We start from the raw sequence: 25,868 nt of genomic DNA, 5'->3' as shown, positions 1-25,868 counted from the left end.
TGATCTGGCCCTCAGACTGCATAACATTGCCCACCGTGCTGGTGACTCCTCCTTAACTTCTGCCTCTCTGCTAAAAACTCTATTATGAAGAGAATATGACATGGGGCACATTTCAACAGCAGCATCTTCCAGTTTTACCTGAAGATTACAAAGTATAGCTACCATCTTGCTTTCCTGTGAGGGTGGTACTTTCTCCCTAATGTATTTTGCAATGTATTGATGCTAGGAGGGCCCTTGGAACAATATTAGGAATGATATAATAAAGAGTTGGGTGGGCAATCACCTTGACGAATTCATTCCATCCTGTATCTTAAGACTATGTATCACTTTTTTTTTTTTTTTGACAGGCAGAGTGGACAGTGAGAGAGAGACAGAGAGAAAGGTCTTCCTTTTTGCCGTTGGTTCACCCTCCAATGGCCGCCGCGGCCAGCGCACTGCGGTCAGCGCACTGCGGCCAGCGCACCGCGCTGATCCGAAGGCAGGAGCCAGGTGTCTCTTCCTGGTCTCCCATGTGGGTGCAGGAGAATATGTATCATTTCTTGTACAATGTACAAAATTTCTAATGCCTTGACTTCCTTAATGTAGGTCAAAAACATCCAGGTATCTGTCAACCAAATGAGAAATGTCATAGTCAATTCCATCTATTAGAAACAGGACATGCCGGCGCCACAGCTCACTAGGCTAATCCTCCGCCTGCGGCTCCAGTACTCTGGGTTCTAGTCCCAGTCAGGGCGCCAGATTCTGTCCTGGTTGCTCCTCTTCCAGTCCAGCTCTCTGCTGTGGCCCAGGAAGGCAGTGGAGGATGGCCCAAGTGCTTGGGCCCTGCACCCTCATGGGAGACCAGGAAGAAGCACCTGGCTCCTGGCTTCGGATTGGCGCAGCACCGGCTGTAGCAGCCATTTGTGGGGTGAACCAACGGAAGGAAGACCTTTCTCTCTGTCTCTCTCTCTCACTGTCTAACTCTGCCTGTCAAGAAAAAAAAAAAAAAAGAAAAGAAAAGACAAGACAAGACTACAAGGAATCTGGAGTCTCTGGTAAATAGAACCTATATGAGTAAGTTTGACCAAAAGGAGTTATGTTCATTTCTTCCTCCAGAGTTTAGCACTTTAGAATTCATTTTCACATATATTCCACTGCTAAATTAGAAAATGAAATCCTACAATTCTCTTCATGTGTAAGCCCCGTCTCCTCTAGATATAACTTGGTCAGACTCTCCTGATACTTAGATACCTCCACTGCACAGCTCCAAAAGGTATGATACTGAAGTTCCTTGATTCTTTTCTTTGTTCATTAGTTATGTAAAAACATATATTGGCTTTACTTTACTTTTCTATTCACTTTTTTGAAGTTTACAAAAGGCAAAACTGGCTTCTGGTTGGCCTTCATTTTATAATGGGGATTCATATATAGAACTGTATCACAAACACCCCAGTTACAGTACAGAACAGAGGCCTCTCTAAGCAGTGCCTCCTCTGCATATCACAAATGTTCTGAAGAGTAACCACTTCCCCAGTTCAGACTGCCACCAGGTGAAGCTTTGTCAGGGCCATTGCCTGCACAGTACTTAGGGTAATGTATACTTTGGAGATACAAAATTGTAGAAAGTGGTCAGCTTGGTTATCGAGGTACGGGAATCTTAGCAAATTAGTAAGGATTAGTAGGAATGTTAGAATAAGAAGAAATGTTTCTTAAAGCAGGTCTCTCAGAGGCTTTTCTTTTTTAAAAATTTTATTTATTTATTTATTTGAGAGAGAGCAAGCTCCCCTCCACTGGTTTATGTTCCAAATGCCCACAACAGCAATGGGCTGGTTCAGACTAAAGCTGGGAACCTGGAATACAATCTAAGTCTCTCACATGGGTGGGAGGGACCCAAGTACTTGAGCCATCATATGTTACTTCCTAGGGTGCACGTTAGCAGGAAGCTGGATTGGAAGCAGAACTGGAACTTGAACCAGGTACTTTGATATGGGATACGGGCATTCCAAGTGGCATCTTAACCATTGAGCCAAACACCTGCCTCCCTCAAAGATTTTGTAATGTCAGAATACCGGTCTCCTTTCAATTACTGAAAACGCAATGAGGAAGAAATTTTGGGATGATTTGTTTTTTAAGAGCCTAATTGTTTTTATATAATTGCTGCCAGAACCAAGGAAGAAAATTAGATGATAAGGTCTTTGCATTTGCTTTTACCATCCCACCATGTTCTGGGGCGGGGATGGGGGTGGGCAGACTTCATAGTAGCTATAGTAAGACCACTTAGGAAAGTTTAATTTCTTTGTAGCAGTTAAGATGTCACTTGGGACACCCACTTCCCATATCAGAGCTCTTGGTTTGAGTACTGGCTCTGCTTCCAGTCCAGCTTCCTGCTAATGTGCACCCTTGGAGGCAGCAGGCAATAGCTCAAGTAATTGGGTCACTGCCACCCATGTGGGAGATTAAGATTGAGTTCTAGGCTTCTGACTTCAGCCTGAAGCTGTGGTCAGCATTTGGGGAGTGAACCAGCAAATGAAAGATCTCTCTCTTTCTCACTCTCTCTCTCTTTCCCTCTCTTTCTGCCTTCCAAATAAAACAGTGGGGAAGGACCCTTTTGGAGTCAGAGTATGCAACTGTTTACTTTGGGGCATTTATTGTTATGATTCTAATCATTGAAATACAATTGTCTCTAAAGGAAAACATAACCCAAATTGTTAAGGTTCTGCAAAAGGCAGATATTAGTGCATTTGAGGTGGGCTACTTGGATTCCTGGCTTCTTGTAATATTGGATGCTATTAGCAGAGAGCAGAAGCTGGGGCCATCTTAGGATAGAAGTGAGCAAATTTATTTGAAGGAATGGGACAGGCTAGGATCTAAAATCAGTATCACCTGTACAGTGGATGTAATGTATTTAAGATATGTAATATAAATTTATATTTTCAGTGACTATAAACTCTATCTAAATGTGCGATTTCCCCTGAGTAAGAGAAAGCCTGACGTAAGCAAGCCCAAGCACACTCCATTAATCTGCTTTTTCTCCATTAATTCTGGGTTTTGTTGGAGTTCTGTGGAAGACAGGTACAGAGCTCTCACAGAAGGATCACAGTCCAATATCTCTGAATCATCCCATGAGCTCTTGGGGCCTTTTACTACTCTGAATGATAGGGGAAGTACAAATTGTTACAGCATAAGTCCTCTACCACAGTCCTTCATGGAGCTTTTCATTTTAAATAGACAAACACAAAACCAAACCATGACAAATCTACATCCTTGAATTGATCTACCTCTTGTACTATTAAATCTACTTCTGCTTACCTACAGTATCACTAGTCTAGCACATCGAATAGTGTCTGGCACATATAACTGCTCAGTAAATATGTGTTGATTATTTAAGTGAATGAATGAGTAAACAGATGAATGAATTGAAAGTGTTGGTTTTCACGTTTCTTTAAGATACAGTGACTCCAGTAGAAAAGCAGTCAAATGAGCTCTAAAATGAGATTCAGATAGATATGATTTAGTATTGAATCAAAGGAGGTCGGGCAGGCAGAAATAACATCTGGAGGTGTGAATTCTTTTTCAGCAGCTTAATTGTAAGCAAGCTTTTCAACCTTCTGGAGTCTCGTTTGCCTCAACTGTAAATAGAGATGACCAAATATTAATGAATGAAACTTAGCAAAATATAATTTTTGACAATCTCATTGAGGTATAATTTACCTACCAAAAGGTTTACCCATTTAAGTGTGTAACTAATTGTTTTACAAAATTGATCAAGTTATGAAAACGTCACCAAAATCCAGGTTTAGAATATTTTAATTACCAGAATAAGATCTCTTGTGATCATTTACATTTAGTCCTCATTACTATTCCCAACTCTCGTTCGACCCAATTAATCTAATTTCTGTCTTTGATTTGCCTGCTCTTAAATTTTCTTATAAATACAATCACAAAATTTATGGTCTTTTGCACCTTATATCTTTCTTTTTCTTTTTTTTTTATTTGACAGGTAGAGTTAGACAGTGAGAGAGAGAGACAGAGAGAAAGGTCTTCCTTCCATTGGTTCACCCCCCAAATGGCCGCTACAGCCTGTGCTGCGCCGATCCGAAGCCAGGAGCCAGGTGCTTCTTCCTGGTCTCCCATGCGGGTGTAGGAGCGCAAACACTTGGGCCATCCTCCACTGCACTCCCCGGCCACAGCAGAGAGCTGGACTGGAAGAAGAGCAACCAGGACTAGAACCCAATGCCCATATGGGATGCCGACGCCGCAGGTGGAGGATTAACCAAGTGAGCCATGGCACCGGCCCTCCACTTAGCATCTTTCTGAGATTCGCGTGTGTTGTAGCAAGTTCCTTTTTAGTTTCAGAAAATATTCCATTGTCTGGATATATCATATTTTGCTTAGCCATTCATGAGCTGATAGACATCTGAATTGTTTCTAGTTTTTTTGGCTAAATGGATAATGTTGCTGTGAACATTCCTGGACAAGTCTTTAGTGGATATATATTTTATTTCTCCTAAGCAAAAAATATCTGGGAGTTGAATTATTGGGTTTTACAATAAATTTACATCTAACTTTTTAAGAGATTGTTAAACTGTTTCCCAAAGTTACTCTACCGTCTCACACTTAACAACAGCAAAGCATGAAGGTTCTCATTTCTCTACTTCTTTGCCAACATATGATTTTGTGAAGAAAAAGCAATTAAATATTTATGCCAGTTTCATTGTTAATGAAATGACAATAGCTAAGATATTATTTAGGCCATTTTGCATTTTGGGGATGAAATTTATGAAACTTGAAAAGAAGCAAAAACTGACTCAGTGTCATCATATTAGTCTTAAAGCTCTATTTTTTTTTTTCTAGTAACTCTTCTACTAGAAATTTCTCATGGTTCCTCTCAGTGGCATTCTGGACTTCTCTCATTCTGGTTATTGAGAGCTAATTATTAAATTTTCAGAAATTTTGTGAGCAATCGGTTACACACAACCATCATTAAAAATTAAATATATAAGTTTAAAGCTAATCAAATTATTTGAAAACAAAGACAGTTTATTTATTTTATTGTATTTTACTACTAGCTATGCTTTTGACATTACTTATTTCTATTCTATCTCTATAGTGGACATTCAGCAATTCTGTAATTTTGTGTTGATGCACATCTCTTTTCAATTCCATTCCCACTGATCTCACACTGGGAACTGAAAGTCAGCCACAGCAGGAATATTTACACCACAGAAATTGGCAAATGCTACCAACTAGGGCTTCTTTTTTTCTCTCTTTTTCTCCATTTGCCATTTTTAAATCTATCTTATGGTTTTTAAAAATTAAGTTTATTAAAAGTCTTGATTATTTTGGAGAGAACAAACATCCTTAAAACATCAAGTTTTTAAATCTAGGAATCTGTTCTGACTTATCATTCTATTTACCGCAGTAATGTTTTCTTTCATCTTAAATAGCTTGAATATTTTTCTTATTAAATTTATACTTGGAAGTTTATATTTTGGATATAGAAATTGACAATAACAATGTATTATAGAGCTATCTTTTTTCTTCTCACTATCTTGGTCAGGTATTAATAATAGTATCATGTCAGCCTTATAAAATGAAATGGGAATATATTTTATATTTTTCGATTCTCTATAGTAACCTAAATACCCAGGAAGTTACATAGTTCTAAAAGATTTGGTGGAAATGTGCTATGACTTCAACTGAAACTGGCACTGGAGCTGACGCTGTGACGCAGTGGGTAAAGCTGCCACCTGCAGTGCAAGCATCCCCTATGGGCACCCGTTTGAGTCCTGGCTGCTCCACTTCCAATCCAGCTCTCTGCTGTGGCCTGGGAAAGCAGTAGAAAATGGCCCAAGTCCTTGGGCCCCTGCACCCTCATGGGAGACCCGAAAGAAGCTTCAGACTCCTGGCTTCAGATCGGCCCAGCTTCGGCCGTTGTGGCAATTTGGGGAGTGAATTAAGGAAGAATGGAAGACCTCTCTTTCTCTTTCTCTGCCTGTGCCTCTGTGTAATTCTGCCTTTCAAATAAATAAATAAATCTTGAAAAAAGAAATAAAGAAAGAAAGAAACTGGCACTTTTCTTAAAAATAATAAACAATTTTTCCCATCTAGTCTTAATTAGATCTTGGGGTTTTGTTTTTGTTTTTGTTTTTGTTTTTGTTTTTTTGCTTTGACCAATTTTAATAGTGTACCAAAGTTCTTGCAGAAAACATATATCTCATGTAAATTTTCATAGTTTTTAGCTTGGATTTGTACATATGATCTCTAACACTTCTAAAATCTTTACCATAATTGGTATTCTTTTCCCATTCTGAAAGGATTCCTTCTTGTTAAATTAGGTTTTCAAAAACCACTTTTCTGGCCTTTTTAAAAACTAGCATTTTGATTTATCTAACATTTTATGAATTAATATTTTTAAGAACAATTATATTTATTAATGTCCCCAATTTTCTAAAGCTTAGTTTGTTGCTCTTTTTCTATTTTTTTTTTTTTTTTGACAGGTAGAGTTAGACAGTGAGAGAGAGAGAGAGAGAAAGGTCTTCCTTCTGTTGGTTCACCCCTAAATGGCTGCTATGGCTGGCGCCCTGAGCCGATCTGAAGCCAGGAGCCGGGTGCTTCCTCCTGGTCTCCCATGCAGGTGCAGGGCCCAAGGACTTGGACCATCCTCCACTGCACTGCCTGGCCACAGCAGAGAGCTGGACTGAAGAGGAGCAACTGGGACAGAAACCGGTGCCCCGACCGGACTAGAACCCGGGGTGCCAGTGCCGCAGGCGGAGGATTAGCCTAGTGAGCCGCGGCGCCGGCCTGCTCTTTTTCTATGTTTTTGAGATGAAAGTTAAATGTATACTTTTCCATTTTTATTATTAGAAGTTTTAAAGCTATGAATTTTCATCTGAATGCAGTTTTGGCTGCATCCCTAAAATTTGGAAACGTACTGGAAAATGACACTAAGATCATTTTGAGTATTATTGAAATTTCTGAGTGGCTTAATTAAAAATGTTTAATTTTGGGCCAACACTGTGGCGCAGTGGGTTAATGCCCTGGCCTGAAGCGCCGGCATCCCGTATAGGTGCTGGTTCTAGTCCCGGCTACTCCACTTCTGATCCAGTTCTCTGCTATGGCCTGGGAAAGCAGTAGAAGATGGCCCAAGTGCTTGGGCCCCTGCACGCACATGGGAGTCACGGAAGACGCTCCTGGCTCCTGGATTTAGATTGGCACAGCTCCGGCCATTGCAGCCAATTGGAGAGTGAACCATCGGATGGAAGACCTCTCTCTCTCTGTGAAACTCTGACTTTCAAATAAATAAATAAATCTTTTAAAAAAAAGTTTAATTTTTATTGGTAATTTAGAGCTATTATGCATTCTAACAATTTTTTTTCCCTTTTGGTAACCTGTGAAATTTGTTTAGGGTGTGCCCCACTATTAGTTTTCATAAAAGTGCAGTAGCAACATATATTTAATATGTATTTATTCTGGATAAAGCTGAAATGTTTGCATTTTTAAAATAATTTTGATTAATAGACTATCATGTCATTTTTAAATTTTCCAGTATATTCATACTCAGTGTTTTTTTCTCCCCTAGGGATGTCACTTTTGACAAAAATATCTTAAACCATTGTAAATTTACCCAACTCTCGACTTCTTTTCCTACTTTGTTTAAACTAGAAGTGTGGAGAAGAAGTGATACAAAATAGATAATTAGAAATAATGTAAGAGAAAAAAATAGTGTAAGAGAGAATGGGAAAATCCTGTAGAAGAGATGCTTTGATAACTTTTTATTCATTTATTTATTTTTATTTTTTGAGGGCAGAGTGGACAGTGAGAGAGAGAGAGAGAAAGGTCTTCCTTTGCCGTTGGTTCACCCTCCAATGGCCGCTGCGGCAGGCGCACCACACTGATCCAAAGACAGGAGCCAGGTGCTTCTCCTGGTCTCCCATGGGGTGCAGGGCCCAAGCACTTGGGCCATCCTCCACTGCACTCCCCAGGCCACAGCAGAGAGCTGGCCTGGAAGAGGGGCAACCAGGACAGAATCCGGCGCCCCGACCGGAACTAGAACCCGGTGTGCCAGTGCTGCAAGGCAGAGGATTAGCCTAGTGAGCCGCGGTGCCGGCCACTTTGATAACTTTTAATGTGGCACACATAGAAAGAGGCCCAGCATGTGATGAAGGTGTTTGCTTGCTTCGGAATGGCTGCAATAAAACCTTTCAGAGTACTCTACCTAAGAAGTGAGTGGGACATAAGAGCCAACAGTCACATTAATTATCCATGAGACTTCAGCCAGAATGCAAATGTTGTCAGCATTAAAGGGGGAAACAGCATGAAACCCAGAGCAAAAGTTTCCTCTAATTTCTGAAGATGCCACATTGCCCAGAGGAGCAGAAGTACAGTTTTAAGTGGTCACATACTTAATCATCACCTCAGCAAAGCAGGCAAAAATGTCCCAAGCCTGTGTGCTTTCCACTGTGCCACTAAGCCTCTGTGGCAAATGTGTGGGAAGGAAACAGGCAAATGAAGAAAGGAGCACTATTTGGAAATGTACTCTAACCTGCACATATCTTCAAAAAAATGTGAAATTACCTACAATGAGAAACACAGATGTGTCTAAAACTAGTAAACCAAGAGAAGAGAATGTGGACCAAGTAATGGAGGGTCTGGGTTGGATGGTTTTTAGAATATTATGCAAATGAGGGATCCCTTTTGGTGCTTTGCGCAAAATCTGGCTGAGTTTCCTGGGATTTAAGGCAAAAAGGGACAATATGATAAGGTTTAGATGTTCATAATTGAATAAAAAGAGATTTTTTAGCATGAAAATCAAAGCATCTTTGGCTTTGAAATCATAGGATAATTTACTGTGTGGGGTTCTAAGTAAACAATTTATAAACTGATGACTTATTTTTAAGTTAGTTACTACAAAATGAGAAAAACAAAATTGGTCTTGTTTCTAATAAAACACTTCCCTTTTAAAAAATCTAAATATTAACATAGGACTATCTTCAGTAAAATAATGGACTTCACTTATTTTCCTTTGTTTTTAAATAAAAAAAAAACCTTTAGTTTCTGCAATCTTAAACAATTTTAGGTTGCTAGTTCTTGTTGAAACTGGCTCATTGAATTATTTATCTGCTGCTGATTTGGATATCCTCAGCTGAGTTATCCTTGTGGGAACTACAACTCTTGCTTTGAAACGTTTAAGGGCATCCTGTAAAAATAAGGCGAGTGGAATAAAAAGACCTATGACAATCACTCAGACGTCACCCGATTATCTGGGATCTAATTCCCTTGACAGAAGGTATGGTTAGCACTTGATCCTAATCAAAGGACCAAAAATATTTGGATATAGTTCATTTTAATCTCAGTTGAAAAGACTGTGGATAGACACTTAGGAAAAAATGAAATCAGCATAACATCTCCTCTTGGAGAGCAGTCCAGCTTTCAGAGCGCTGACTGGGAGTGCGGCCTCCTCCTAATTCTCCTTGATGAAAACAGAAGGATTTCACAGCACAGAGAGCAGTGGTTTACGAGGACGGGTACAGACAGAACTCTGTTCATCGTCTTCAAAGTGACGCAGCGATGGCACGACTGCTGCTGTGGCCACATGTAATATAGCCTGTAGCTCTTTAAAGAGGATTAGCTTTAGTGCGCTGGGACCATTCAATGCTGGATTCCACGTAGAGCAGGCTATGCTAATGAAATGCTAATGTCCATGGCAAACATTGCGTAATATCCAAACCCCTCCAAACCCAGCTTTGTCTCTTGCACAGTGGGCAATCAAACTTTGTCATATCAGGAGAAGTAACAAGCAAACAGCCTTATACTCTTCTCACTGTGTTATCTGTTTCTAGAAAAAATGAAATGAAATATAAATATGTATAAACACATATTTTTATTCTAAACTGACTTTCAATGTCGGTAAAAAACTCAAAGTTCAGTAATTATAAACCTTACCATTCCTTTGCTCACGGTTATGCGTAGAATTCATCTTTTTAGAAAAGGACATGCATACATATGGCTTTTTAAAAACAAGACTATTAGGATTACAAAGGCCTTCAGTGTGGGTTTTTTTTTTCTTTTTTCTCACTTCACCTTCAAATTCTTTATTTACAATTTTCACTTTCTGCCACCACAATGTCTTTCTGCTCCATGCTGGGAAATGCTAGGTCTTCATCAAAATTTTCTACTTGGTGTTTCTACTACATCAGACAGAAGCCAATACAATATTTGATCCGTTTCTTAAAACTGCACATGCATGTACTCTCAGAGCTGTTTTCACTTTAGAATTAGAGCTGCAGAGGCAGAGTGTATTTGGCACTGGGAAGATGAATGTGTGATTTGCAATCCTTGTAACGAGGTGTAGCATCTCTGAGTCTATGCACGTGGTTCCCAAAGATTGAAAGCTCCCTGCAGATTTCCTCTCAATTGCTGGGAAATAAAGATCCCAGCAAACACATGGAAGCGGTGCCTCTGGCTCCATTGCCGACGCGTGATCTCTCATTAGTTACTAGCATTTCACTACACTCAGACCAGTAGCTTAGGCCCATTCCGTTTTTTGTTGGTCAGAGGTATGTGTGTGTGTGTGTGTGTGTTTTCCATCTCAGTTTGGAGTGGTTTGTCTCTGTGGACACGGAGCAATGGCGATACATATTCATGAAAGAGTGCTCTTTCCAGTCCCTGCTAAGGCTGACAAAGCCCTCGCTGTTGCACTCAGCAAGCCGACTGGGCTTGTGTGTGGGGGCTGCCCAGCCAGATTAGCGCAAACAGCAAGCCCGCTCCTCTGCTTGTTAGGCCTGGCCTTCCTGACAATTTCCCCAATTGTGGCTTGTGACAAGGCTGTCATGAGGTGATGGCTTCTTTTGGCCATTTTCAGATAAAGATAATTTCCTTAACTTCCATTTTATTTGACAACAAGCAGTTTGGGAGAGAAAGGAAGTGCTTTGGTAGTTTATGGATTACGGTTTTGTCACTTCAAAGGCATCTTTGATCTAAAAATATGTGCTGTACCAAATTCATTATGTCTTTCCTTAAAGAGCTTTTAAATTTATTGATCTTCTCCTCAATTATTCTCCTTTTACATGCAATAATGATGTGTGAGATGGTAGTGTTGGGAAAGGCCTCGGGAGGAGTGTGGGGGACTCACAGACAACTGGTCACTTCTAAGGTCATTACAAGAAGGAAACAACAGGTGCTTTTGTTTGGCGTCAGTTTTCTTCTGAATCCCTCTGTGACAAAGGCCCTTCTGCTGTGCATTGCTCCACAGGATGATATTGCTACCAACAGAAGGAGACAAAGTTACATTTGGTTTTGGGGCTTAATAATGACAAAATCTCACAATCTGTGTGAAAACTGGGCTTAAAATTGTTTTCACCCTCACCCTCGGGTCTGTGGGTTCCTCTGGTCCAGTGGATGAGGCCTGTGGAGAAAAAACAGCAAGAGATTTCCTTGTGGGCCAGCAGTTTGGCTTCCTCTAGGAGCAGTCGTATACTGTGCTGAGGCTCTGCTTGCTGCGGGTCTTCTAAGTGGGTCTTTAGAAAATCATACGGCGCAGAAAATAAGAGAACAAAACTCCCTACTGTGAGCATGCACTTGAAAGATGTAGTGGGACAAGCATTTTCGGCTTGTGCCGCAGGTTCTCTTGTTCAGGAGGTCCACTTGCCCTTTCGCCTTCTTTGTTGTGGTTGTTGTAAACAATGGTGATGTGAAATTACTGTGTGTTAAACAACACTTAGGACAGGGGCTGAATGGGTGGTATCCAAATTGTCACAATGAACCTTATCTTCCAAAACATCACATGTAAAAGCCACTCGAAGATGGGACGATTTTATTTCTGCAACTAGGGAAACAAACGAAAGCACACATCTTAATTTCATTTGGATGGGGGGGGGGGTCTAGATGTTTTATTTTGCTTGTCTCTTGATAGTCTATTTGATAATGTAGAAATATCCAGATACTTTTGATGGTATGTTCATGTTAGCAAGTCCTAATGTCGGAAACTTCTACATGAAAGGAAATATGTAATTTTAAAGTATGGCCTTAGCTCTTAAAAGTAATGAAAATTGCTTTTGAAAAATCAGTTTTCTGAATTTCCAAAAACAAGTATAATGTAATGGCTTCCACTTTGCGAAACTAGTTCAGAGGTTTAGAGTCCGTCCAAGTTGTTCAGTACTCAGCCTACAAACTCAGAATAAGCCTTTCCTGTGTTATTACATCCTGAGTTGGTTGTAGGTATACTACTGTTAGCCTGATCTTACAGGTACAAATAATACGACTCAAAGAAGTTAAGTAATTTGCCCATTATCTCTTATCCTGTAAGTGGTAAATCCAGAATTAAGGCTTGGCTACCTCTGTTCCCAAACTTCTGTTTTTCAGTGCTAGGGCCTAGAAGATGTAGGAACTGAAATAGCTAAATAGGTCTGCTGGTTCCTCTTGGTATTCAAACAAGTAAAAATTACTTCTCAGCTCACCTCCCATTGTGCCACTACCCCTATCCTTGGTTGCTTGTTCTACCCAGGCCAAGCAAATCGGTCAGGACAGCACAGAAAGCGAGAGTTGCCGTGGCCAGAGGAACCGTGGCCTCTTGCCTCGGTTTCCCTAGTTTTCCTCCTGTCTGCCTGTTAGACCCAGCTGAAGTCTGCTAAGTTCAGAAGTAGAGTTTGTGGTTCATCACCTCATTAAAGATTGCTGATGTCATTCTTTTGCCTTTGTTTTGACCAGGAAGCCTTGATTTTGATTTCTTTGTGAAGCCAGTAAACACCACAGTGGAGGAGGAGAGCAGTAGATCGGGGAGGAAACAATGTACTGGGGAAAGAGCCCAGTTTTGTCTTCGAGTTCACCTGCTTTGTGACATGTGAATGCGCTACAGAAATTGGCAGACAGCACACCATCCGCCTGCCTTGGAGGAGACAAAAGTAAGCACCCGTCCCAAAGAGATTGCGCTGAAATATGATATCAGCTGCAGGAGCGGGCCATCTCCTCCGGTCAAATGAGAAAAATCATATTATCCTCTCTGCGGTATACAAATAGCTTGTAAGCCACATTCTCCATTTGAATGATAACAATAAAGTGCTAACCTCGCTGCTGCGGGCCAGCCTGATCCCATCCCCAAACACAAACACTTCTGCCTTGGTTTTGGCTGGGGGCTGTGCTGTGGCCTCCCCGCCCCCACCTCCCCCCCCCCCCTTAATTGGCTGAGACCACCAGAATTTGGAGGACCCAGATGTCACTGATAGTTTTCCTAGGGAACACATTCAAGCCCATCTGTTGCAGCCTAGAAGGCTGTTCATATATCCACAAGGCCTTCATTTAATTCTTGTCAGAAAGTAATGTAAATCCAGTTTACCTCAGAGGTCGCAGCCGAGATTTATGCCAATGAGCCCCCTGCAATTTACACACACTGTAGTTGTATAGGATGAAAAGAAAGCCTTTCATGTTGGTGCATATTAACAAGAAAGCCTGCCTTCCGAGAGAGGCTTTTTCACTGAGGTTTCTCCCGATTTTAATACAGCCTATGCCAGTTGGTATACCCAGCTTTAGAAAAGGAGAGAGAGAAAAAAATCTAATCTTTAAACTAAAGTTTCTTCTTTTATAGGAGGTGAAAGAGAAAGAGGAGTGAAATCCTAGCAAGTGGCACTGCCATGTCTTTAATTATCCAAACTCCCCCACACTTGGAGAAGCTGCGGTGGGACTTAAGAGCTTGTTCCAGCCTGAATTACTGCTAGTTGAATCTAGGGACAATTCGCTGGTAAGCAATTATCTTTCCAATGTGAAAATAGTAGGATTGACCAGAGCGGGATCACTCTTCTGACTGTTCCACTGTCTCTTTCTGGTAGAGTCGAATTATGCAATTCGATTAACTTGACTTGGACCATGCTAGGTGGAAATTTTGCTTCAGCAGCAAAGTAAAAGAGTTCGTATGTAATATATATATGTTACAGCTTTGAAATGCATGCACAGTTTTTCTCAAAATGTACATTTCCCGTGAACTTCCAGAAGACCCCACAAATGCATGGATTTCAAAATTTTTGAACCAAAATAAATTTATCTTTTAATCTCATTTTCCCACAGTTTTTGAAGTACCTATAAATAATCTATAGAATTATTTCTTTGAAAATTTAAGAGCCTTTCAAAGGACTTCCATGAGTCCTGTACTGATACAGTTTGAAATACCCAGAGCAGTGTCAGTAGGCTGGAAGCAATTTTTTTTTTTTTAAATAACCATGAGTTCCAAGTCTCCTTAACATTCTAAATATACCTCTCATTAAGGACATGGCCATGACCCGTCAACTTTCTTATCTCTAATGTGGGGGTAAAACCTACATACTAAGCTTTTCCATCAGAGGTGTCCAGCATAGTGCCTGAAACATAGAGAGCATTTAAGCAAAGGTAATTTTCCCACCCTACCCTACTTTTTGGGGATATCCATGACCATGAACTATATTAAACTATTTAAAATGCTGGCTGACTTAATTCAGATACTCTAAGCATTCCAATCACCAGCCTACTGTTTCTTATTTAAAAAAAATTTTTTAAAGAGAAATGAGGATGGCGATTGTTCTTTCCTACCGTTCAGAATTTTTGTTTTCAGTTGTTTAACTTGTTTATTCTGTCAGAAGTAGAATAATAGAAGTGTGGTAGTTTGGGTAAAAGCAGGCATGGCTGCCATGCCCATTCACAGTTGTAGCCTCTGATTTCCCAAGACAGTGTTAATAGGGGGCGTGATTCTCGGGGTTTTATAGACAATGCTCATTTACCCATGCTAACAGCTTTGAAGTATACGGTATGATTATTTTTTGCATTGCAGTTTTAACATTTTGTTTGCATTTTGCTTAAAGTAATATTAAAAATCAGTTATGACTTCCCAGCATATTCTAACAGGACAGTTCATACAGCAGGCTACCCTGAGAACTATTGTATGGAGGAGATGTAGGCAGAATGGGTCCTGAGTAAAAATACAGTGTATTGTTGGTAGCACAGTAAGCAGACGCTCCAAATGTGCAGAGTCTGGGCTGCGTTACAGACCCATTAGGGAGGCCAAAGCCCTATTTGGTTGGCTTGCTAAACTAGGGGCTAGGCAGATTTAAAATAATTTCAGAAAGATCTCTGGCTGCTTCTCAGGTGTTATCAAGACTACATGTTTCACTTGCAGTCTTCAAAAGTTAATACTTCAAAAAAATGTATTGTTGCAACTTGCAAATATGTGCAAATGCAGCGGATGTACAAAAAGAAACCTCATGTACTCTTATTTAGCCTCCACGTTTAACAACCCATAGCTAATCTTGCCTAATCAACACCCTTCCTTACTTCCTACTGCTAGGCCTCACATTATTTTAAATCAAGTCTCAGACTTCATCTGATTTCATCTGTAAATATTTCAGAGTGTATCCCTAAAATACATGAATTCCTTTTCAAGAAAACCACAATACTGTAATCTCACCTTAAGAGTTAACATTAACTCCCCAATGACATTTACTGTCACTTAATATTATCGATCAGAAAAGGGAGACTCTTTTTCTGTTTAAGGAAACTTATTATTTAGCTCTAACGTTACAAATTAGTTATGTTGTGTCCATGGCACACCTATTTCATGAAGAGTCTTTGCTGATGACTGTACAGTGAGTATATGTGGTTGGCATGTTTTATGGTATGTGGTAATGTCTTCTAGAGTTTGTTACCTTATTGAGAAATAAAAAGCCCATCAGTATTATACTCCTACCTCACCTTCACTGATTCATTTAGATAAGTGTTTTCCAAACTTATTAGCTTCACATGAGATTGTATGTGGAAGGCCACCATACATAACAGATGGAAATGAAATTGCTCTGGGGCCATGCTGCCAACTACTCATTTGGCCCATTCTTCGCCCTCGGCGGGTTACTGCAGGTTTCAGCATGCGAAATGCTTGTGTATGAGTGCACACAATTTCTCCATTATGATATCAAGGCAGGACAAACTGCCATTTAGCAGTGTAAAGAGTAGAAGAGAATTTCACACATAGCCAACGGTGGGCAGGGGGGTGGGTGGGGGTGGGGTGGGAGGGTTGACAATACAGTTCTTACTCTTATAAAACACTTGCTACCAAAAAAAGAATGTTTCATTTAAAGTTATGAAAATGTTTCTTGTGCTGGAAAAAATGCACTGTGCTCATAAATAACAAGCTCACTTCTCAGTTGACTCTATTGGGCCTCCTGGGAGGAGATATATTTGCTTCCTGTCAGGATTAATCTATAAATGCAATCACCACTTAGACCTCATCAGTTCTTTCCTTTCCTTTCATTGGTCCCTCTGGAGTTATATTATAACTTGAATAAGGTCAACACTAGTACGCTTCTGCTTTAGAAAAAATACAGCAGCTGCTATTTCAGAGTTCTAGAATTTGAGAATGAAGCCTAGGAGACTCCTCTGCCATGGAATCGACACTCTACTGACATTGTGTTTCCTGTTTTTCACTGTGATTATTAGTTTCTTCCCGCACAAAAACCAAGACAATTGTGTCATATAAACCGCAGAGGATTAGATGTTGAAAAGCTGTATCTAACTCCTGGCACATAATTCTAGTGAGTTGCTGCTTGAATTTGGACAAACCACTGACCTGTGACTTCGACTTTCTTTATCTTCAAATGGAGACTATATTCCTTGCTACCTTCCTCACTCTGATCTTATAAAAGTAAGATAATCATCCCAGTTCTGCTTTCTTTGTCAAGATCAGTCAACAATGGCCTTTTTTCCCCTGAATAGTAGGAAGGATGGGATGATTTCGTAAGCTCATCCTTGTGGGTCGAGAATTTTTCTCAAGTTATTTGTGCTTACTTCCACAGTGAGATTGTCTTTGAAGTTTGGAAATATTTGCTCTATTTTTCTGGTAGCCCTCAAAAATACCAAGTACAGTGTGCAACAGATACTCAATAAATGCTTAACTACTACTGATGAGTTTGAAAATATAGTACATATTATTTTACATCTATACTTCTAAGTTAAGCATGAAGGAAAGAATAGAAAGCAAGCAGTGATGTTTGGCCAGTTAAAGTTAATGTGTTTCACTTGCCTAGTTTGATTTTCTGATTTTTTTTAAAATATTCTGTATCACTGTTAGCTTCATACTGGCAAATATTCCTTCATTAGCTACAAGCAAAGAACAGCCTTAACACTAAGTCTCAGATTGCCACCCTCCTTATTAGAGAAAGGAGAAAATGAGAGTTCTTCCGCTTGAGGAGCTACCAAAGAAAGCAAGTGGAGTGGCTGGAGAAACAACAAAGTTCTCGCCCAAATCAGGTGACTGACGCTCTGAGCGCATTTGCTCCGTGACTGAACAAATTTTGCTCGGTAACAGAACTCTTATAGAAAGTATAGAATCCTGCCCGTCTAAAACTGTACTCATTTTCCAAACCAGCCTGACGAAATGAGGCCTCAGAGCTGCAGGTGATGGAGCGGGCGGGCGCAGGCCTGGTTTTCTGAGCAAGTCTTTTTGGCTCGTGAGACAGCTGTGGTCAGGACTCTGCGGCTTTGTGTGCACCACGGGATGCTTACTAGCCAGCCCAGGGAGCAGACAGAAGTAGTAAACTGCTGTCTTTTCTGTGTAGTCCCTTTTGCGGTTGGCGCGCCTTTGGATCGCACAGGAGTAGTAGCATCCTTGTCTGTGGCCCGTCTCTGCGGGCTTGTCCCCGAGTTGGAGTCGTTTGTGCGTCTGGATGTTGGTCCCGCAGAGCCGCCTTTGCGCCCTGCGAGTGTGGCCATCAGGCGTTCTCCAGCCCTGTCGCCTCTTCCCGGGGACCTGCAGGGCCGCGTTTGTTCCCCGGCCAATAGGAGACTCCCTGCCACGGCCGCCGGGGCTGAGCACACGCTGTGTGACTCGCACTGCCCCACGGTGGACTCTTATTATGTCGGCCCCCGAGTGTGGTCTGCCAATCCCCAGGACAGAGGCCCACCCCCTGGGCACCTTTGACACTTTAAGTATAAAATAAATAAAGAGCTTTGTGTGTATCTCAGAGCGAAGGAGAAGATGAGGGGCTGGGGGTGCTTCTGTCTGATCGGTAATCCCGCGGACACTCTTCCCGCTCGGCGGGTTCAGGCCTCCTGCTTCCGACACCTCGGTCCAGGCCGCCTCAGCGCCTGCAGGCAAACAGCTGATTAAACTCGGTTGGCTGCGTTGGAGGTTTGCTTGCTTTCTTTTCTTTTCTCCTTTTATTTTAAGCAAATAAAATTCACATCTTTCTCCTGGAAATGTCTAACTGATCATAATATTCCAATTCTCCAGCAGGATTTCTATTCATAAATTGGCTGTGGATTTGGATAATTATGTAGAGGATAATCTCATGATTACACAGCTCCGTACTGGGAAAAAAATTAAGAACCCAAAGGCTTTGCGAAGCCAGGCACTTTTCCTTCTAAGAAATGTAACTGGTTATGAAGCTAATGAGAAAACCAAATCCAAATCAGGTAAATAAGGGAGAAGTTGAGAGACTTGAAAAATTAAATTTTATTTCCTGGGGCTGGCGCTGTGGTGCAGTGGGTTAAAGCTCCGGTCTGTAGCACCAGCATCCCATATGGCCACCAGTTTGATTCCTGACTACTCCACTTCTGATCCAGCTACCTGGGAAAGCGGCAGAAAACAGCCCAAGTACTTAGGTCCCTGCACCCACGTGAGAGACGCTCCTGGCTCTTGGCGTCATATCGTCTCAGTTCTAGCCATAGTGACCATTTGGGGAGTGAACCAGCGGATGGAAGACCTCTCTCTCTCATTCTGTCACTACCTCTCTCTGTAGCTCTTTCAAATAAATAAAATAGGGGCCAGCGCTGTGGCGCAGCAGGTTAACGCCCTGGCCTGAAGTGCCGGCATCCCATATGGGTGCCGGTTTGAGACCCGGCTGCTCCACTTCCTGTCCAGCTCTCTGCTGTGTCCTGGGAAAGCAGTGGAAGATGGGCCAAGTCCTTGGGCCCCTGCACCCACGTGGGAGACCCGGAGGAAACTCCTGGCTCCTGGCTTCGGATCGGCACCGCTCTGGCTGTTGCAGCCAATTGGGGAGTGAACCACCAAATGGAAGACCCCTCTCTCTCCCTCTCTCTCTCCCTCCCTCCCTCTCTCTCTCTCTGCCTCTCTTCTCTCTGTGTAACTCTTTCAAGTAAAATAAATAAATCTTTAATAAATAAATAAATAAAATCTTTGAATTGGCACCATGAGGTTTATTAAAAAATAAATTTTATTTCCTGAATTTTGGTAGCAATAACTGATATCTATGAAGCATTTATTAAAATGTGTGTGTGCGTGCACTAGTTAGTTCAACTCTACGAGAGTGATCCTTTTATTACTGTATTTGCGGATAGGAAACTGAGCAGTGATCTGTCTAAAGCTGCTCAGCTGGAGCTCAGATGTAAGCCTTGGAAGACTCACTGCAAAGCGCATACTCTTAACTCAGCTGCCTCCTGATGGCTGGGACGGTGAAACCGCAATTCATCAGTTCAGCATCTTTGTTTTTCTGCTCCTGTAATTTCAGAGCCCCCCTATCCATTTTCTCCAAGACAGATTTCTCCTTTGTGGGCTCTCTCTAACTTCAAAATCTGCATGGTTCATCGCACAATAAAAGTACCGTCCTAGCTGTGGGAATGATAAATTCAGATGTGGAAAGACTTTGTTGCAAAGTTAACCTGAATCCCTGCATTTGCTGGGCTCACCTCAAGTATGTAATGCTTCCCAGCCCTGGCAGTTTCATATCCCTGTGTGTTTCATGCCATCTGCATGTATGTACCACACCATTGCCAAGGTTCTCCTCCCGCCCTGTGCCTGGAGAAACACAGGGTTTTTCTCATTCTGACTGTTGATATAAACAGAGGATTTCCATTGCATCACCCACTGCAGAGCAGACTAAATAATCCAGGCTGCTTCATTTTTTTTTTAATTTTTAATTTTTGAAAGAGAGAGGGAGGGAGGTTTCCCATCTTTGGGGTTCACTCTTCAAATGCCCACACCAGCTTAGTGAGGCTGCAGTAGGCCAAATCTAGGAATTCAATCGGAGTCTCCCACAAAGGGGCAGGGACTCAATTATTTGAGCCATCACCTGCTGCATCCCAGGGTGTATATTAGCAGGAAGCTGGAATCCAGAGCACCGCCAGGTATCAGACTCAGACACTCTAATGTGGGATGCAGGTGTTCCGAGAGGTGTCCTAAACTGCGGAATGAATTGCTTACCTCCATTTCTTCTTTTGAAGAGGCACTCTCTCTTCCAACAAAGGTACTCTTCCTGATTTTTTCTACAGAACTCTGGTACTATTTAGTGGGAAGCAAAGTGGCCATGTATTTTGAGGACAATTTGGAACTTTGAACTATTATTCTGATCTCTACTTGGTGGCTTTGAGAAATCACTCAGTCTCCTCCAACTTTCCGTCTTCCTGGCTCAAATTGTTTATCTTGAGTTTGGATGTAGGATATCTGCCTCCCAGAGAATACACCTCAGATTGAAGGCCCTGGGGCTGGTGTTGTGGTGCAGCGGATTAAACTGCTCCCTGCCACACTGGCGTCTTACATGAGCACCAGTTGGAGCACCTGCTGATCTGCTTTCCATCCAGATCCCTGCTACTGCACCTGGGCAAACAACAGCAGATGGTCCAAGTACCTGGGCCCTGCCACCATGTGGGAGACCGGGATGCAGTTCCAGGCTCCTGGCTTCAGCCTGGCCTGACCCTGGTCTTTCAAATAAACGAATAAATCTAAAAAAAAAAAAAAAATTGAAGGTCGTTCAAAGTTTACAAAATCTTCCTGCTCTATGAATGCCTGCTAGCACGGTGTTGGCTCTGGATTTGGGGAACATATGGACTGGGTATATGTGAGTGATCTCTCATCTAGGGTGTAGAAATGCAAAGAAAACTCTCCTGGAACCACCTCTTTGAAGTCATTGCAGGAGCCTGGAGCCAGGACCAGATGGGAGCTTGACTCACCTTGACCTGAGATGCTGCTCTTGTAGCCATGGGGGCCAGGCTCACAGTGAGTCAGGTGTCACCATGGCTGATGGAGTGGGTAACTGTAGCCGGAGAGTATGCACAACAGGCCTGGCAACGATGCCTTTTCTTTTCCCTCTCCTTTCTTCCTGAGACCGGCAGGTAACCCATTCATGACCCGGAACACTCTCATTGCACTTTCGTGTGCAGTGGGGTTTGGTAAACACATTCAGCTGCAGGGAACTGGAGAGGGTGGGGTGCAAGGGCTAGAGAGGCAGCAGGAAGGCACAGTGTGGGCATCCAGTTTCCTGTTTTAACCAGGTGATACTCAGGCTGGAAATCCTGCTAAGGAGACGTAGCAAAGAACTTCATTTTCACTTACAGAATGTCCTAATGTCTCTTTTGTTATTAAAAAAGATCAAGACATACTTTAAAACTTTTTCTTTTATTTTAGCTTGTAAGTGGGATGAAAAGATAAGTTGAATTTCTTGGTAATCTAAAGTGTATTAAACTCATGGTTCAAACTGCTCATCTCCGCGATGATTTCAATACCTGTGCTTACTCGGAAATCCCCACCTGAGATGAGGATCCCTCCTCACAGTCTCTGTTCATGCCATTCCCCAACTAGAATTCTTTTCCTCACTTTTCACTCCAAATACACCAAATCCTACTCTCTCCCTGCTATGAAAGGCTGTATCTTTTCCATCTTTCAATGGTGTCACTGGCTCTAATCCTAAGGGGAATAACATATTTATTATCCAGTATTCCTAAGCCTGGGTTTCCAGTTTATTCTTTTTATTGTTTTCATTAAATGTCATATAGATAATAGATGTCAGGTAATAGTATAATAGGCATAAGATACACAGAACACAATGAATACCCATAGACCAAATAATTGATTTAAATAAAATAATGTGCCACCCACTTTGGGTTCTCCTAAGTGCACCTCCTTCTCATCTTCTTCCCTCTCTCCTCAAAAAATCTGCAATTCTAGGGGCAGGTGTTTGGCTTAGTGGCTAAAACGCTGCATGGGGTCCTTGTATCCTATATCTGAGTATCTGGGTTCAAGTCCCAGCTCCGCTTCTGATTCTAGCTTCCTAATAATGTGCATCCTGGGAAACCTGGATTGAATTCCAGGTTCCTGGCTATAGCCTGGTCCAGCCCTGTCTGTTGCATACGTTTGGGGAGTGAATCTTTCTTTCTCTCTCTCTCCTTTCTCTTCATTTTAAAAATAAATGAATAAATACAATTCTGAATATTTAATTTATCATTCTTTCTTTTCTTTACAGTTTTACCATTGTATGTAGCAATATATTATTTCTAAGTGATTGTAAGTTTTATGCGTGCATCCCTCTATGACTTGCTTTTTATGTTTCTAAGATTCACCCAGTGTTGTTACATGTTCCTGCAATCCTTTTGTTTACTTGCTTATTCTATCCCAGTGTAAGTGTGCTTCAGTTTTCTAATCCACCCTCCCATTAGTGAATATGTAAGTTGCTTCCTTCTGTTTGTTTGCTATTACTAACTGTCATATGCATGTACTTGTATATGTGTATGTATGCAATATGTCACTATGGACATTCTTATACAAAACCCCTAGACATAGATACAAGAATTTCTTTCCATGTATATGCCTACAAGCAGGACACTGGGTCATAATGTGTGTGCATCTCTCATTTTGCTGGCTAATGCCAAACTGCAGTTTATAATGATGGTATATGGGAATAATCAAAACCAACTAATTCTGACAATAATTATCCAATTTAAAATATTTTCCAATAAAGAAAGTGTGAATGGGTCTTTACTGTGGTTTGAACTTGTATTATGTGATTACTAATGATGCTTTGTGCATTTGATATGTTTATCTGCCTTCATGTTTCCTCTTGTGTGAAGTGTCTGTTGAAGACTTTTGCTCATTCTTTTGTTCTTAGGAATTGGTCTTTTTCTCACTGATTTGTAAGAGTTCTTCATATATTCTGGACAGAAATCTTTTGTTAATTACCAAAGTTATAAATATTTTCTACCAGTTTGTGATTTCTCTTTTTACTTCATTTATTGTGTGATTTTATTCATCAGAGTTTCATCTTTTAAAATGAAATATATCATTTCCCTTATGATTTTTTTTCTGTCTTTTTTTGTTTGTTTTTGGGAAAGCATCTAGGAAATCCTTCCCTAACAGAAGGTGTTAAGGATAGTCTCTTGAGAGGATCCTCTCTCTTAGAAGTTGCATAATTTTTCTTTCACATTTAAGCCAATATGTAAGTAGAATTTATTTAAAAAAAAATAGCTCAATACCGTCTATTAAACTCTGTGATAAATCTATCTAGTCTATGATCTATCTGAGGGTTCTTCAAAAATTCACAGAAAATGCATATTATTAATAAACTATGCACAGATTTCAGAATGTTTTGCACCAAAATAAACATATTTTAATTATACTTTTCCATGGACTTTTTGAAGTACAGTTTATAAATGGATCCTTGTAGGGCTTCTTATTTTATTTATAAGGTCAATTTGTCTAAGCATCAATAATTTTTGTATCATTTAATATGTTTTATATTAACTGACATTGAATAAGCATTCTCTCATTTCCCTTGTTATTTTTCAGCAGGATTATCTTAGGTGTTCTTGAACATCTTTCTTCAATATAAATTTTACAGTCAGCTTGTACGGTTACCCAAAGACACACAGACACAAATAGAGCTGTTGAGATTTTGATTAGAGTTGCATTAAAGTTACAGATTAAAAATAATATCAGAATACTATGTTTTCCATGCCACAAACAAGGGCTGTCTTTTCATCTATTTAGATTATCCTAAATGTCTTTCAATAAAGTAAGTTTTATAGTCTTGCACATTTCTTATTATTCTTAAATATTTTATATATATTTTATTTTACCTTATTTTATGCATGTACATGGTAACATTTTAAAAATATTTATTTATTTATTTTCATTTTATTTGGAAGGCAGTAAGACAGACAGAGGCAGATATCTTCCATCTGCCAGTTCATTCCTCAGATGTCCACAAGACCCAGGGCTGGCCCAGGCTGAAGACAGGAAGCTGGAATTGGAAGCGAAGTCAGAACTCAAACCTAGACCCCCTCGTATGGGGTGTGGGCATTTCAAGTGACATCTTAACTGAATATTTCTTTCTAATCACATTTTAAAAATAATTTGTTGCTAATCTAAAGGATGTTTTGCTTAAGGCTGACTTACTTAGTTTATTGAATGGTAAAATTTTGTTGGTAAAACTATGAATATGTTTCTAGTGTTTTCTTTGTAGGAACATTTCTCAACTCCTGCCTACATTTCTTTAAGATTATAAGACCATACAGGTTTCATAATTTTTCTTGATTTCTTTTCTGTAAGTTATATGTTTTGTAGGAATTGCTTAGCTTATCAGTTTTCAACCATATTGATTTCTAATTTTCTTTTGTTACTTTTTTGAAAATCTCTGTAGTTTCTGTAACGTTCCTTCCCTAAATTTCAGTTTGTGCTTTATTTGTTCTCTCTCTCTTCATCAAGTTTGCCAGCAGTTTGTCAATTTCATTGCCTTTTGATAGAAACAATAGTTTAATCTGTTGATCATCCCATTGAATGTTTTTCATTTCATTTCTTTCCTTTCTTCTTTATAGTTTACTTTTAAGCTCATTTTCTTAATTTTGTTATGTGAGCTTATACATTTCCTTCAAAATTCCACTTTGACTGAATTCCTTGTTTTGATGGATAGTATTTATCATTTTATTATAATATTCTTCAAATTCCATAAGGATCACTTCTTTGGGCCACAAATTATATGAAGTGCATTTTTAAGTTTCCATGTATATGAGTTTTATTTTTCTAGGCATCTTTTTTGGTTTATCAACTTTATCACTTTTGATCTTTTTTATTTTTTATTTATTTTTTTTATTTTTTGACAGGCAGAGTGGACAGTGAGAGAGAGAGACAGAGAGAAAGGTCTTCCTTTGCCGTTGGTTCACCCTCCAATGGCCGCCGCGGCCGGCGCGCTGCGGCCAGCGCACCGCGCTGATCCGATGGCAGGAGCCAGGAGCCAGGTGCTTTTCCTGGTCTCCCATGGGGTGCAGGGCCCAAGGACTTGGGCCATCCTCCACTGCACTCCCGGGCCACAGCAGAGAGCTGGCCTGGAAGAGGGGCAACCGGGACAGAATCCGGCGCCCCAACTGGGACTAGAACCCGGTGTGCCGGCGCCGCTAGGCGGAGGATTAGCCTAGTGAGCCGCGGCGCCGGCTATCACTTTTGATCTTAAAACCACATCTGTATGAGTTAATGCTTGGAAATTTGTTGAGTTTTGCTCTATTGAACAATAGGTGTTAAATTCTTGTAAATGTTCCAAGTATGCTTTAAAATATTTATTAAATTGTTGAAGATGTTGTTTCATAAATAACTGGTAGATTGAATTTGTTAATTGTGTAGATCAAGTCAATTCTATCATTACTAATTTTTGTCTGATAAGTATATTAGTTTTTATGGGAGGTATGTTATTTATTTATTTTTGAAATAGAGAGAGAGAGAGAGAGAGGTCTCCCACCCACAGGTTCACTCCCTAAATGTCTGCAAAGGCTGGGGCTGGGCCAGGCCAAAGCAGGAGCCAGGAGCTGTAAATAGGTCTCCCATAAGGGTGCAGGGGCCCAAGGACTTAGACCATCTTCTGCTGCTATCCTAGGTGCATTAGCAGGGATTTGGATTAGAATTGGAGCAGCTGAGAGGCGAACCAGTACCCATGTGGGATGCTGGTGTTGTAGGCGACAGCTTAACCTGTTATGCCACAATGCCAACCCCCATGTAGCTATTTTCTAATCCGGTTTAATCTTGACATTTTAACTGCAGCATTAAGTCATTTATATTTCTTGGAAATACTGCCATATTTCCACCATTTTATTTAGCGTTGCATATTTATCCTGACTCTTCCTTATCTTTTCCTTTTCATCTTGTCATTCTTTTAGTTAAT

General features: G+C 40.7%; 1 protein-coding gene across 7 annotated transcripts in view; it reads left to right on the top strand.

The window, feature by feature from the left end:
* The window catches only part of ALPK1 (alpha kinase 1), a 177,325-nt gene that overhangs the window by 59,299 nt on the left and 92,158 nt on the right, over nt 1-25,868 (top strand). For all 7 annotated transcript variants that reach the window (XR_016212297.1, XR_011378302.2, XM_089302927.1 and 4 more), the window contains exons 2-3: nt 12,688-12,881; nt 13,562-13,714. The gene's annotated coding sequence lies outside the window, so the exon portion shown is untranslated. The remainder of the gene's footprint in view (nt 1-12,687; nt 12,882-13,561; nt 13,715-25,868) is intronic.

Source organism: Oryctolagus cuniculus, chromosome 8 (assembly GCF_051225735.1).
Source record: "Oryctolagus cuniculus isolate XC-2025 breed Fujian yellow rabbit chromosome 8, ASM5122573v1, whole genome shotgun sequence".
NCBI lineage: Eukaryota > Metazoa > Chordata > Mammalia > Lagomorpha > Leporidae > Oryctolagus > Oryctolagus cuniculus.
This window is presented reverse-complemented; position numbering and strand designations above follow the sequence as displayed.